General features: G+C 45.9%; 1 long non-coding RNA gene across 1 annotated transcript; it reads right to left on the bottom strand.

Moving 5' to 3' along the window:
- Window positions 1–5,241: 5,241 nt before the first annotated feature.
- LOC149363636 (uncharacterized) lies at window positions 5,242–12,436 on the bottom strand. The gene is made up of 3 exons (XR_016288578.1): window positions 12,349–12,436; window positions 12,166–12,207; window positions 5,242–5,286 (listed from the first exon to the last, which is right to left on the bottom strand). It is a non-coding gene; the product is annotated as an uncharacterized LOC149363636 (long non-coding RNA).
- Window positions 12,437–12,969: the final 533 nt, after the last annotated feature.

Here is a 12,969-nt window from a genome sequence, read left to right as displayed (position 1 = left end):
GGGTTTAACGTCCCAAAGCGACTCAGGCTATGAGAGACGCCGTAGTGGAGGGCTCCGGAAATTTCAACCACCTGGGGTTCTAAAGACGAGAGGCTCTGTTAGTGGAAATTGACCTTTTGTGAGATAAAAAAACGACAAAAATCCAAATCGAGGTGCCGCTATCACAAGTCGCTCTCCCGAACTAAATGCAGGGTATGAACGTATACTTTTTTTTAGCTCTAGATCAGAGAGGCTAGGCCGTAGCACTATTCACGTCGGATAAGTGATCATGGCATGACTTTTATTATGACGTCACGAGCTTGAATTCAGAGGCAAAAAAAAAGCGCTCTTTCTAAATCTAAATTTTTCTGCAATAAATATGTATTTTCCTGCCGATCAAAGATTAGAATAGCTGCTAAGAGCAAGTTTTACTAATAACAAAATTCCGCGGAGTGTACGCAGTGTATTAAATGCGACCGATTCTAAAATTAACGTTATCGCGTTTAACGCGTTACAATAGGTCGCCAAAGAAGTAATTAGCCTGTTATTCTCAATCAACCTAAAATCGCCATGGTTTAGCCGAGCAAAAGCATTACGTCAGTGTCCTGCAGGAACCAAGATGTTCCAAACTTCGTAGTTTTGAATACACTGACCTAATGCACTTGTGCGCCTGCGCACATTTATAGAGAGTCACCAATGACATGTTTAGTGCAACGCCCTCCTGTGTTGCGCCGGTGCCTCCAAAGCTATAGGAAATCGAAATTCATTAACCGCTGAACATCTCTGGATGCGCCAGTTTGCGCATGATCACTATGTTTATTACTCATGAATTCTTTCTTAAAAATATAAGTAATATAGTGTTACTCGGTTAACAACGCATTATCATTTTCGTATATTTTCAAAAAAAATCTAAATTTCAGCTATGGCACCATGTGAAAATTGTGTTCCGAATGTCACGAATGCCACGAAGACCCACAGTGGCGTCCCCCTGTCCTTTCTACTATCCCCTCACCTCTTTCTTTTCACTTCTGCACACTGCCTACTATTCTTCATTTCCGCTGCCCCAGCTCAGGTGCTTCCAGCAGCGATAGCAGATGCCGGGGTAGCAACAACTCTTTTACCTTCCATATTCAATGCAAAATAAAAACCACTACTACTACCCAAAGTGGCCATTTATGGGCACGTACCATGAGCCAGCTACGACTGAAGCTGCTGATATGGAGGCGTGGGCGACAGCCGGGCTGCAAAAGCAATGCCACACGTTTATCACTGGAACACGAAGGAAATCAATCAAGATTTCGATATTTATCTACCTTCCAACCCATGCTACCCTGCTGTGACGAAAAAAATAAAAGACATCGACCATAAGAAAGATGAAATGACGTTTCGGCTCCCGCACGGGAGCCTTGTTCACAATGCGGGCGAAGCGGAAATTGTTGCCTTAAATACGGCCCAAGTCACATCCCAGACACCTAGCGTATACTTGGGTTAGATTAACAGTTCAGCGTATCTGTTGTCGTTTGTACAATCACCGACTTGAGATACAGCACCGATGTTCGGTTCTCTTCATTTGCAAGAACACGTGCCTGTTCCCAGTCAGTGTTCTGGCCGGTAGATACCGAGTGCTCGGCAAGTGCGTTTGAAGCTACCCGTCGATTCTTCCCGTCACTCTGGCAGTCTCGAAATCTTCGTGCGAAATCGCTGGACTCACCGATGCATGTACACGGCTGCGCAGTCGGCACATGGAACTGCGTATACCACTCCAAAAAACTTTTCTTTCTTCAGTGGATCCTTCACTCGCACCAATTCATTCCTAGGTTTGGGAGCTGGCACGTGGGCAATCTGTACGTCAGCGTCTCACTGACCCCTTGGACATACGGAATTGAAGCCCGTTTTCGGGTGCCTCGGGTCGGGCGCAATGCAGAACGGGTGAGCTGGCGCTCCAAGGAGTCAATAAAATACCCTGGGTAGCCGCATGCAGACAAATCGTAACGTATGTGCAACGAGTCCCCGTTGCACATACGTCATATAAGGCGACAATTTCCGCTTCGCTTTTATAGTTAACGCGGCTTCCGTGGGGGAGCCGAAACGTCATTTCATCTTTCTTTGGGTCGATGCCTTTTATTTTTTCGACATGTTCCATCCCGACCAGACGGGCTTCCGTCAAACTTTTGACCTCCCCCCTATTTTATTCGATATACTAACTGGTGCACAACGTTCTAACGGGGATTCGCTCTACAATGGCGGATACTTTGCACAAAACTTTTCTCCAAGTGTTGTTTTTTTTAGTTAAGAAGTTGATAATTATATTATTAAAACTGGCCCCGTATGAATTTTTTTTACATGTAATTTTGAAAACTGAACATCCGAATTAGTTTTCTGTATGCATAATTTGCAAACAAAGTTTTACTTTCGAAGGCCACAAATATCATTTAAATGATACGGTGGTTGCTTCATGTGAAAGACCCAGATTTTTTCACCACCTTTTCGGGTTGTAAAATCTAATTGCTTTCGTAACTTGGCGTTAATCTCGTATAGAAAGAATGCGAAGCTAGTCAGATATCACGTGCCAAAGTCGAAGAAATAGGCACTAAACTCGGGGCTAACGGCGAGGGGGTCAGTGCACGAAAGCCTTCTCGTTTCGTCTCTTTCGAAACGCGGCCTCTGCGTACGGGTATGCCTGTTTTCTAAACGTAGCCACCAGGACGAGTGATGGCGGCGCCCCCCATTTTAAGAAAGCGGTTTTTGAGACAGTGTATATTAACACAGTTAGAAGCAGCAGAGGTCAGATATATCGGTGCTCGAATTTCATGAGTACAGAAATTAATTATTGCTTCCATTGCATTCGGCGTTAATAACGCATTAGAAAATGAGCAAAACGTTACCTAAGTGCCATTACGCTTCATCCGGTGAAATGTTCAATTTAGATTACTTACATTTCCGCTGAAAGAAACAAAATCAACAGTAAGCACTAGCAGAGCGAGAAATTTGTCGCTTTTGCAGCTAGTAATCACTTTCAGTCCGTAAAAACGTTTCACAGAACCTCTCTACACAATGCGGCCCAAAAAAGTGGACATGATAGGTCAGGCTTAAACAGTAGTCGACGTTCTTCTCGCCATGAAAAGGCCCAATCAGAGGATTACATGCGCGAATAACGCGTTAAGAGTTCATGACGCGATGACCGCACTGAAAGCTGCCGCCAACCGTTGAGAATGCCGGCAGGGTTGGCATACTGCCGAAGTAATCAGCAATAACAACAGCTCCGCTCAAGAAACATTTCAGGAGCCTAGCATTTACTCGGCTAGTCGTGAACACTTCACTGCCGAGCATCTTTTGCCTGGTGAAGTATTGATAGAGACTAAGCATTCCTTGTTGAAAAAAGGAAGGCGCGAAACGAAAGGTAATACAAAGGGAAGAGTTCTTGAGGTATTGTATGGTATGGCATATGCGAAGGGCGTAGTCAGCATCAGCCTGACTACACCCACTGTTGATCAAAGGCCTCTTCCACATCTGCCCAATGAACCAATGTGCGAGCTGCGGTTTATCCTCATGGACTTCTTAACCTCATCCATCCACCTATCTTTCTACCAGCCTCTGCTGCGCTTGCCTTATCTTGAACTCTGATTCGTTACCCTCAGTGACCATCGATTATCCTGCCTTCGTTATCTTCCCTTCACATTACATGTCCTGCTCATTCCCATTTCGTTCCGATTCCGGCTAGGCTCATATTAACTCGCATTTGTTGCCTGATTCACTCTGCTCTGCTCTCTTCCTCTTTCTACATTAGGCCTACAATTTTTGTATCGCTCGCTGTACTGCCAATTTAAGTTGAACCCTTTTGATTACCCTTCACGTTTCCGCCCCGTATTTAAGTACCTGCAACACACATCTGTTATATGTTTTTCTCTTGAGTGATACTACTAAAGTGTCATTCAGGATATAATACTGCCAAATCCATTCTAGTGCGTTCTTTTTCTCCTAGAGACTTCAATCTCATGGTCCGAATCCGAAGTTACTACCTTCCCTTAGCAGATTTATTCCCTTACCACTTTTACCACCTGGCTGGCTATCGTAAACTGCTGTTCCTTATTAAATTTTAAATCTGCCATTCTGTTTTGCTGTCCAGGTCATAGCTCGGGCTTCGCATTCGTCCCCCGAGTTACTCAGCAAGGCAATGTTATTAGCAAAAAGCCTATTACTAAGTTAATCTCCTTAACTCTTATCCCCAGCTGTTACTAGTCCAGGTCTCTCAATACCTCCTGTAAGCAAGCAAAGAACGCACGGTAAATGGCATTGATAAGCTTAGTCTTTCCGCCTGACACCCTTCCTCAAAGGGGAGTTTAGCGTCTCATAACAGCACATGTGCTATGAGAGACGCCGTGAGAAATGCCCCGGATTAATTCATACCGGCAAGGGAAGAGAAGGGATTTTGCGAGAGCTATCGTTATCGTGAGCAAGCCCTGGGCAGTGAGGTGAATCATGAAGCTCTGCTGTGCCGCCTTTTTCTCGTTATAAGCCACGCTCTCCCATGGACGTACAGCCCCGGTCAAAAGTATACGGTCCAAGGAGTTTGCTTATGAGGCCCGCAACATGCCTCCTTATTCATCCTCAGTGACGGCAACCTCTCGAAAGAGGAATGGCATCACGTCCTCAATCCTCCCAAGCTTTAGACTGCTAGACATGCAAGGGATCCCCACTAAACAGCTTAGATCTGCACACCGCTTGGGCTGTGCGTCCGGCAGGTAGGCAGAGCTGGCGTGATATAGCTACCTTCTCTCCCTTAAAGATCACCCTACACTTTCGATACATGTAATCCTCCAGAACTGTTGCACGTGCTAAATAGTTTGACGAAATACTAGAGAGGAAACGTTTTGTTTTTCTTCTATGCTGTGATTCTTCCAAGTTGTGACACGATCTCAATCATAAAGCAATAAGGTTTCGCACAACAGACGTCATATCCCAAGGCAAAGCCGTATACATCGCGAATGACTTATTCCTCTTGGCACTAAAATGCAGCGTTAAGTGACGTCGAAACTATGCGAGAAACTATGCAGAGCAGCTTATCTTCTCGCCTGCCGGCTGGAGGACATAGTGTTGGCTTTGTGCGAACGCTGAACGGCTGGGTCAACCAGTGCTTGAAGCCGTGCACACTCAGTTTGCACAGTTACACTGCCTTCACTGCTACCCACTTCCTGACTACAACTTCCAGGACAGCAGACGAAAGCCAACAACGAATGCTTGAGTGGTATAGGGGGCACACACCTGGTTGCAACGGCTGAAGCGACTGCTGAGGCACTGGAACTTCTCCTGGAAGAGAATAGAAAATATAGCGCATAACGCGATGTTTGCTACGCTAATAACCTACGCTAATAACGCTAATAACCCAGCATTAGGTTTCCTATGATCGCGAGGCAATTAGGCATATTAAAATTTATATATAAGAGTGGATGGATGGATGAATGGATGGATGGAAACAACTTTATTACGCACACACACAAAAAAAAATCATCCAGGGTGGTCCCCTACTGGTCCAGGAGTCCACGGGCTAGTGCTTCACGTAAAGCCCGATCCACTAGCCATTTCTGGCCGGCGGGCTGAGCGGTCCGTAAAGCAGCCTCCCAGGAAGAATGAGTGGGATTGGGGATGGGGGATACTGCCTTTGGAGAAGGACATTCCCAAAGGTAATGGAAAAGTGTGGATTTGGGCACGCCACAGGTGTTACAATCAGGAGGAAAGGTGGGATAAAAGCATGAGAGGCGGTGGGGTGAAATAAAGCAGCCTGTCTGTAATTGCCGCCATGTGGCGCTGGATAAGGGCGACAAGGTACTGTGGGGTGGTGGCAGTGTCATGCGGCTGAATTTGTAAAATGTGGTAATTTGGTGATATGTAGAGAGGACCGAAGGGGCTTCTTGCGCAGGGTTGGGTGCCTGATCCTCCGGGGTCCGGGAGGAGAGTTCTCGGGCCAGCGCATGAACGCGCTCATTACCGGGGATCGAGGCATGCCCAGGGACCCACGACAGAGTAACCGTTCGGTCGAGAGAGGTGGCCGTGGTAAGAATACGGTGTGTTGCCGGAGTCGCCACGCCCTTTAGGTAGTGGCGGTACGCGGCCTGTGAATCTGTGCAAATTTCGGTTATGTTTTTGTCAATGATGGAGTGGGCCAGAGCAAGTGCGATGGCGGCTCCTTCCGCCTCTGCAGGCGAATTAGTTCGAATAGTGGCGGCGGCCCCCACTGTGCCGTCTTCATAGGCTGCGACTGCCGTGAAATATCCTGGTTTAGAATTTTGTGCCGCGTCGACATAAAGGATATCGGAGCGGTTGCTGTATGTTTTCGTGTAACAGCTCGCTCGTGCCTGCCGCCTACCGTGATGGAGACTAGCACTCATATTGCGCGGTAGGGGCTTCTGATATATGTGATCCTGCGTGCGCAGAGAAATCATGTAAGGTGTAGGACTTGTTGGGGTGGGAATTGGTGGATTTAGACGTAGCTGTCGCAGTAGGCATTGTCCTGTTTCCGTGCGACTCAGGCGGACTAATTGGTTAGTGCGTTGAGCCTCTATTAATTCGATCACTGTATTGTGGGTACCAGTGGCCAGGAGACGTTTCGTGCTAACCGTCTGTGGAAGACGTAAGGCAGAGGTGACAGCCGTGCGTATTAGAGTGGATGCTCGATCTACTACGCCACAGAAGAGCTTGTTTTTGGGCTAGTTGGTAGTTATTCATAATTAAATTCAAAGGCGCCAAACCATACGCACACACACACACAGGAGAAGAAAGAAAGACGAGACAGAGCGCCTACTTACTTAGGCGCTCTGTCTCGTCTTTCTTTCTTCTCCTGTGTGTGTGTGTGCGTATGGTTTGGTGCCTTTGAATTTAATTATGAATAGCCACAGAAGAGATATGGGACGTGCCGGTTGGGAGGTGCGGGGCTCGCCTAGGTGGCAGGTGCATTTTTACTGGCAGGTACCCTGGGGAGCATTTTTATGGGTGAGTGCACGGCAGTGGCCTAGGTTAGAGCATTTGAACATATGTGGGAGGTGCCGGGAGGTGCTGGATGTGAAATGCATCTTTTCCCGTCGGTGCCCAGCGGTGCGCTTGCGACCACCGTGAAGGCTCAAACTAATGAAAAAAAACTAAGAACAGTTAACGCTGTAAAAGTCTTCACCGATTATTATGCTGCTCCAGAACATGGTACGGTGTAGGCATAAGCCCTGAATGTGCAATAAAAAGACACTCAGAACAACTCCATCCAGCTTGCGGAGTGTGGCTCTGCACGGCTCTTTCTGGCTTCGTTGACGTTTCTTGAGTGCAAAACACTGATCTATAGCCGAGAAAATTGGATTTAAATTGGAATATTTTTTTTTCCATTACTAACTTCCATCTCGGCAAGACCAGACCGAAGAAGACTCCGATGTGAAACAGATACTGCGCCATTTCCTTTCCTCAAAAACCCATTATCAATTATCCGTTATCGTCGTTGGGAGGTGAATGGCATTTCAGCTGAGCCGCAGGGATCCACAGCTCACGGGCGCCTTTGTGCGATGTCAGTGCGCGTTCAAGATCCCCAAGTGGTCGAATTTTCATTCGAGAGCATTGTATGGCTCTGTAGCGTCCGCAAATAGTCTCCGCAATTTTGTCCGACGTAATGGTTACGTCAAGATAACCGCTGGTCCTTAAGGGTAACGGAGTGGATTCCAAGAGAAGGCAAACGTAGCAGGGGGCGGCAGAAAGTTAGGTGGGCGGATGAGATTAAGAAGTTTGCGGGGATACGGTGGGCGCAACTGGCGAAGGAAAGGGTTAATTGGAGAGACATGGGAGAGGCCTTTGCCCTGTAGTGGGCTTAGTCAGGCTGATGATGATGATGAATGGTTGCCGTGGGAACAATTTCATAACTGAACACGAAAAAACTCGAAAAATAAACAGACGACAAAATAACCATGGACGCCGATATACCACATGAGCGTCAGAACAGCCACGGACGTCGATATAGTATGTGGACGTTTTTCTTTCACGTTGCAACAGTGCGGTTCACCGCAGTTTTCCCGCAGACGTCCACTATGGCCCCCTTCTTCCTTTCTTTCACTCCCTCCGTTATCCCTTCCCTTCCCTTAAGGCGCAGTTCGCGTGCCCACCGAGTTGTGTGAGAGTTACTGCTTCATTTGCTTTCCTCGAAACCAAATTTTCAGAACTTTTTTACTACGGCACCTCTTTCTCTCTACTTTCTTCCACCTTTTCCGAAATAATTTCGACCACCAGGATTATTCCCGAAAATGAAAATTGCTTTTTGAGGGAAGGAAACTGTGCATCATTTGTCTCACATCTTTATGGACACCGGAACTGTGCCGCCCGAAGGAGCGGGAGGAAGGTTGGAGTGAAAGAAAGAAGAAGAAAGGAAGGAAGAAAGAAAGAAAGAAGAAAGAAAGAAGGAAAGAAAGGAAGGAAGGAAGAAAGGAAGAAAGGAAGAAAGAAAGAAGAAGAAAGGAAGGAAGAAAGAAAGAAGAAAGAAAGAAGGAAAGAAAGGAAGGAAGGAAGAAAGGAAGAAAGAAAGGAAGACAGAAAGAAAGAAAGAAAGAAAGAAAGAGAAAGAACCAGAGAAAGAACGAGAGAAAGAAAGAAAGAAAGGAAGAAAGGAAGAAAGAAAGGAAGAAAGAAAGGAAGAAAGAAAGGAAGGAAGAAAGACAGAAAGAAGGAACGAAAGAAAGAAGGAAAGAAAGAAAGAAGGAAAGAAAGAAAGAAGGAAAGAAAGGAAGAAAGAAAGAAAGAAAGAAAGAAAGGAAGGAAGAAAGAAAGAAGGAAAGAAGGAAAGAAAGAAAGGAAGAAAGAAAGGAAGAAAGAAAGAAGGAAAGAAAGAAAGGAAGAAAGAAAGAAGGAAAGAAAGGAAGAAAGAAAGAAAGAAAGAAAGAAAGGAAGAAAGAAAGGAAGAAGGAAAGAAGGAAAAAAAGAAAGGAAGAAAGAAAGAAAGGAAGAAAGAGAGAAAGAAAGAAAGAAAGAAAGAAAGAAAGGAAGAAAGAAAGAAGGAAAGAAGGAAAGAAAGAAAGGAAGAAAGAAGGAAAGAAAGAAAGGAAGAAAGAAAGAAAGAAAGAAGGAAAGAAAGGAAGTAAGAAAGAAAGGAAGTAAGAAAGAGAGAAAGAAAGAAAGGAAGGAAGAAAGAAAGAAAGAAGGAAAGAAAGAAAGAAAGAAAGAAAGAAATAAAGAAAGAAGGAAAGAAAGGAAGAAAGAAGGAAAGAAAGGAAGAAAGAAAGAAAGAAAGAAAGAAAGAAAGAACGAAAGAAGGAAAGAAATAAAGGAAGAAAGAAAGAAAGGAAGAAAGAAAGAAGGAAAGAAGGAAAGAAAAAAGGAAGAAAGAAAGAAAGGAAGAAAGAAAGAAGGAAAGAAGGAAAGAAAGAAAGGAAGAAAGAAGGAAGGAAAGAAAGAAAGGAAGAAAGAAAGAAAGAAAGAAAGGAGAAAGGAAGAAAGAAAGAAAGAAAGAAAGAAAGAAAGAAAGAAGGAAAGAAGGAAAGAAAGAAAGGAAGAAAGAAAGAAAGAAAGAAAGAAGGAAAGAAAGAAAGGAAGAAAGAAAGAAAGAAAGAAAGAAAGGAAGAAAGAAAGAAGGAAAGAAGGAAAGGAAAGAAAGAAAGAAAGAAAGAAGGAAAGAAAGAAAGGAAGTAAGAAAGAAAGGAAGAAAGAAAGAAAGGAAGTAAGAAAGAAAGGCAGAAAGAAAGAAAGAAAGAAAGAAAGAAAGAAAAGAAAGAAGGAAAGAAAGAAAGAAGGAAAGAAGGGAAGAAAGAAAGATACAAAGAAAGAAAGAAGGAAAGAAAGAAAGGAAGAAAGGAAGAAGGAACGAAAGAAAGAAAGAAAGAAAGAGAGAAAGAAAGAAGGAAAGAAGGAAAGAAAGAAAGAAAGAAAGAAAGAAAGAAAGAAAGAAGGAAAGAAAGAAAGAAAGAAAGAAAGAAAGAAAGAAAGAAAGAAAGAAAGAAAGAAAGGAAGAAAGAACCGTACTGAAGGGCTCCGGAATAATTTCGACCACTTGGGGATCTTAAATGCGCACTGATATGGCACAGCATACCGGCGCCTTTGCCTTTCGTCTCCATCGAAATCAGGTCACCACGGCCGTGTTCAAATCTGTAACTCCAGAACAGTAGCCGAAGCCACTGAGCCACCACGGCGGGTTGGCTTCTTATCCAATCAACCGCGGGATAGGAGGCTAATAGTGCTTTCGCGCAAAAAATAAAAAGAAAAAAATTACCGACGATTACGTTACTTCCTAATGCGAAATTTGAGCGCAGCAAATAAGCTGTTTCACCTTTTCGATAGATTGAGGCAAAGAAATCGAGCAACACATGTATGCGCTATCACAGAATTTTTTTTTTATTTTTCACACGTATTCCTTTAACAAAGACTCCACTAACAGTTCTTGACAGTCATGAAGGAAGCTTTGTGGTCGGAGAAATAGACTGATATATGTTCGACTTGGTACACCAATGCTTGATTCTCAAAGACGAGATCTATACAAGTGCCTCGCGAGGTTGTCACAGCCGTGGGACGCGTTACGAGCGAGAGGAACGGGATGTTCTCCCGCATAAGTGTTAGGAAATTGCTGTTTGTCTTTATGTCAACATTAAAGTCCCCCACTACTAACATCGGTGTGGATCGATGGACGGTTAATGCGAGTTGCAGGAAGTGCACGACGTCTTTCGTGAGTGCGGTAGGGGCGAAGTAGGCAGCTACTACCTGCAAGCCGTTGGGCAACTTTGCGGCGCACAGTTCGCCAACTTCATGTGACGTGCCAAACATTTCGACTGGTATTGCAGAGAGACCTGTGCGCAAGTAGATAGCGACTCCCGCCGCTCTGTTGTGGTCTCTGCGAGCACCACAGCAGTATAGGAAATCTATGATTTCGAGAGGCTCTTCGGGATCCATCCAGGTTTCAGCAAAGCAAAGTACAGAGGAATGGCGCAGAATGTGATCGTGGTGTACGTCCTTGGCATGTGCGGCAAGGGAGCGTACGTTAAGAATGTGGTTGTGAATGATGAATCAAGTGCTGCCAGCGAATGACGCGTCCATTGGCTGTCTGCGTGTGTTACTGATGTGTGGTTAACATGTTAAGCTTCGCCTGTAAGAGTGGAACGCGACAGCTTCTTGCAACGCTGCCAGGGAGTCCACAGAACGCCATCGCCAATTCGGCTGTACGCCTTGCTGGACGGTAAATTTATTTTTTGAGGAAAGGAAATGTATCTCTCTCGCATATCTGGGTGGACACCTGCACCTCGCCGTAAGGGAAATGGGGAAGATGGGAGTGAACGAAGACGCCGTATTAGCTACACGCGCCTTTGTTCATTCCAAACCATTCAGCTGGCATTACGGAGTGGCTAGCGTGCTCGTATCGCACTCCGGAGACCCTGGTTCGATTCCCCAACTCGACCAATTTCGTTCTCGGTTTTATTGATTTATGCGGTCTAACTAGAAAGGTTAATTAGGCTATTTCATATTTATATTATTGTATTTCTATCCATCGTGTTCTGTCATTAACCTGTCAATTGTTGGAACTGTCTAGGATGTTCGACACAACGTATATGAAACGAGCAACGTCTTACTGAGCGGGGAAGTGCGTGGTGGTGGAGGGAACGCGGCTTCGTACTTATCTGTTTTTTTCAGCAGCGTCTCCTTCCGCGGACGCTGTTGTCGCTGCGGCGCGCGTCTTTTCTTTTCTTCTGACCTCTTCATTCTCCTCTATATTAATTAGGCTAATTGATTAATTAAGCAATTAACTAAACTCAGTCCAACTTAGTTGCAGCATCACTATACGATCCCTTTGATTGGTTGCATGGTTACTAGCCAAAGTACAATTGGCCCCATTTGAAATTCGCGCACTGTGACGTCACGAGCATTTCGACCAATTGAAAAGCGTGACATTGGGGGCGGAGCTGGTTACGAGGCCGACGCCGACGACGACGCGAAACCCAGGAACGGACGCCAAAGAGCTGCGCTCTAAAATTGTGCTGTTGCCATGCTGTTGCGTGCGGTTCTTTGCTGCTGTCTCTGTGACGTGTTATATAGGGCCCTTGTGCAACAGCAAAAGCGTTATAGCGCATGCAACAGTGTTCTCTCCTTTCTCTGCGTCCTTTCTTGATGCGCCGCAGTGAGTCAAAATAACCTACTAACAGGCCCTACAGTCTACTCTACAGAGCCATGAGGCTTTTTCCTCACCTCCGAGTGACGCACCGGATTCTATGGGCGCCAGGGACGACCCTGCAGACGTGGAGAAAGAAATATAAGCTTACGGTTCAAGGTCTTCGTTAGTCACTGCGACACACTATAGTCACGAGGAATAGAGCACCAACGCGCGTCGAACCACTCCACGCCGTAAAAGAATGCGCCACATCTACTCACGTGATTCGATGGCCGTCGAGATGGTAGCTGTGCCCGTCCGGGTACTGGTAGGTGTGCGTTCTGAAGTGCTGCTCGAGGAGGAGCCACCAGCGGGAGCAGGGACGTCGCCTGGTTGGGCTGACAGCCGTACCGGTACGGTTGAGAAAAAATATGCTTCATAAAATCAACTGAGCAAGGCCAGAACTGGCTGAACATGGTACAGCGACATAGACAGAACCATCAGAACTTCAAAAAGTAACCGTTAGTTTCTGGAGAGAGACAGACACCAGCCAGAGCTAACCTCCCCAATGACAAAGCGTTCACCGTGATGACTAAGTTGTGTAGTTGGTTCCATTCTACTCCCCTTAAGACTTAAGAGTACTCGGTACGAGAGCCCCTAGTGAGGCGCCAGTCAGGTTTTTCAGCACGGCCTCCCGTTCGGGGAGGTTGCACAAGGTGGCGAAATCGAACCTGAGGCTCGCTCACCCATCGGCGCGTAGTCTGACCAGTGAGGCGACGCCGTACGGCCGGTGCAGGGAACAGCGAAGAGGCCCGGAGAAAGAGTGGTCGAGAGGCGAAGCAGATGAGCGACGAGCAGGGTGCTGCAGCTCAGTAGGGCTTCCGATCTTCTTCTGAGGCCTC

The sequence above is a fragment of the Amblyomma mixtum genome, chromosome 2 (assembly GCF_055824585.1).
Source record: "Amblyomma mixtum isolate Tamu chromosome 2, ASM5582458v1, whole genome shotgun sequence".
NCBI lineage: Eukaryota > Metazoa > Arthropoda > Arachnida > Ixodida > Ixodidae > Amblyomma > Amblyomma mixtum.
This window is presented reverse-complemented; position numbering and strand designations above follow the sequence as displayed.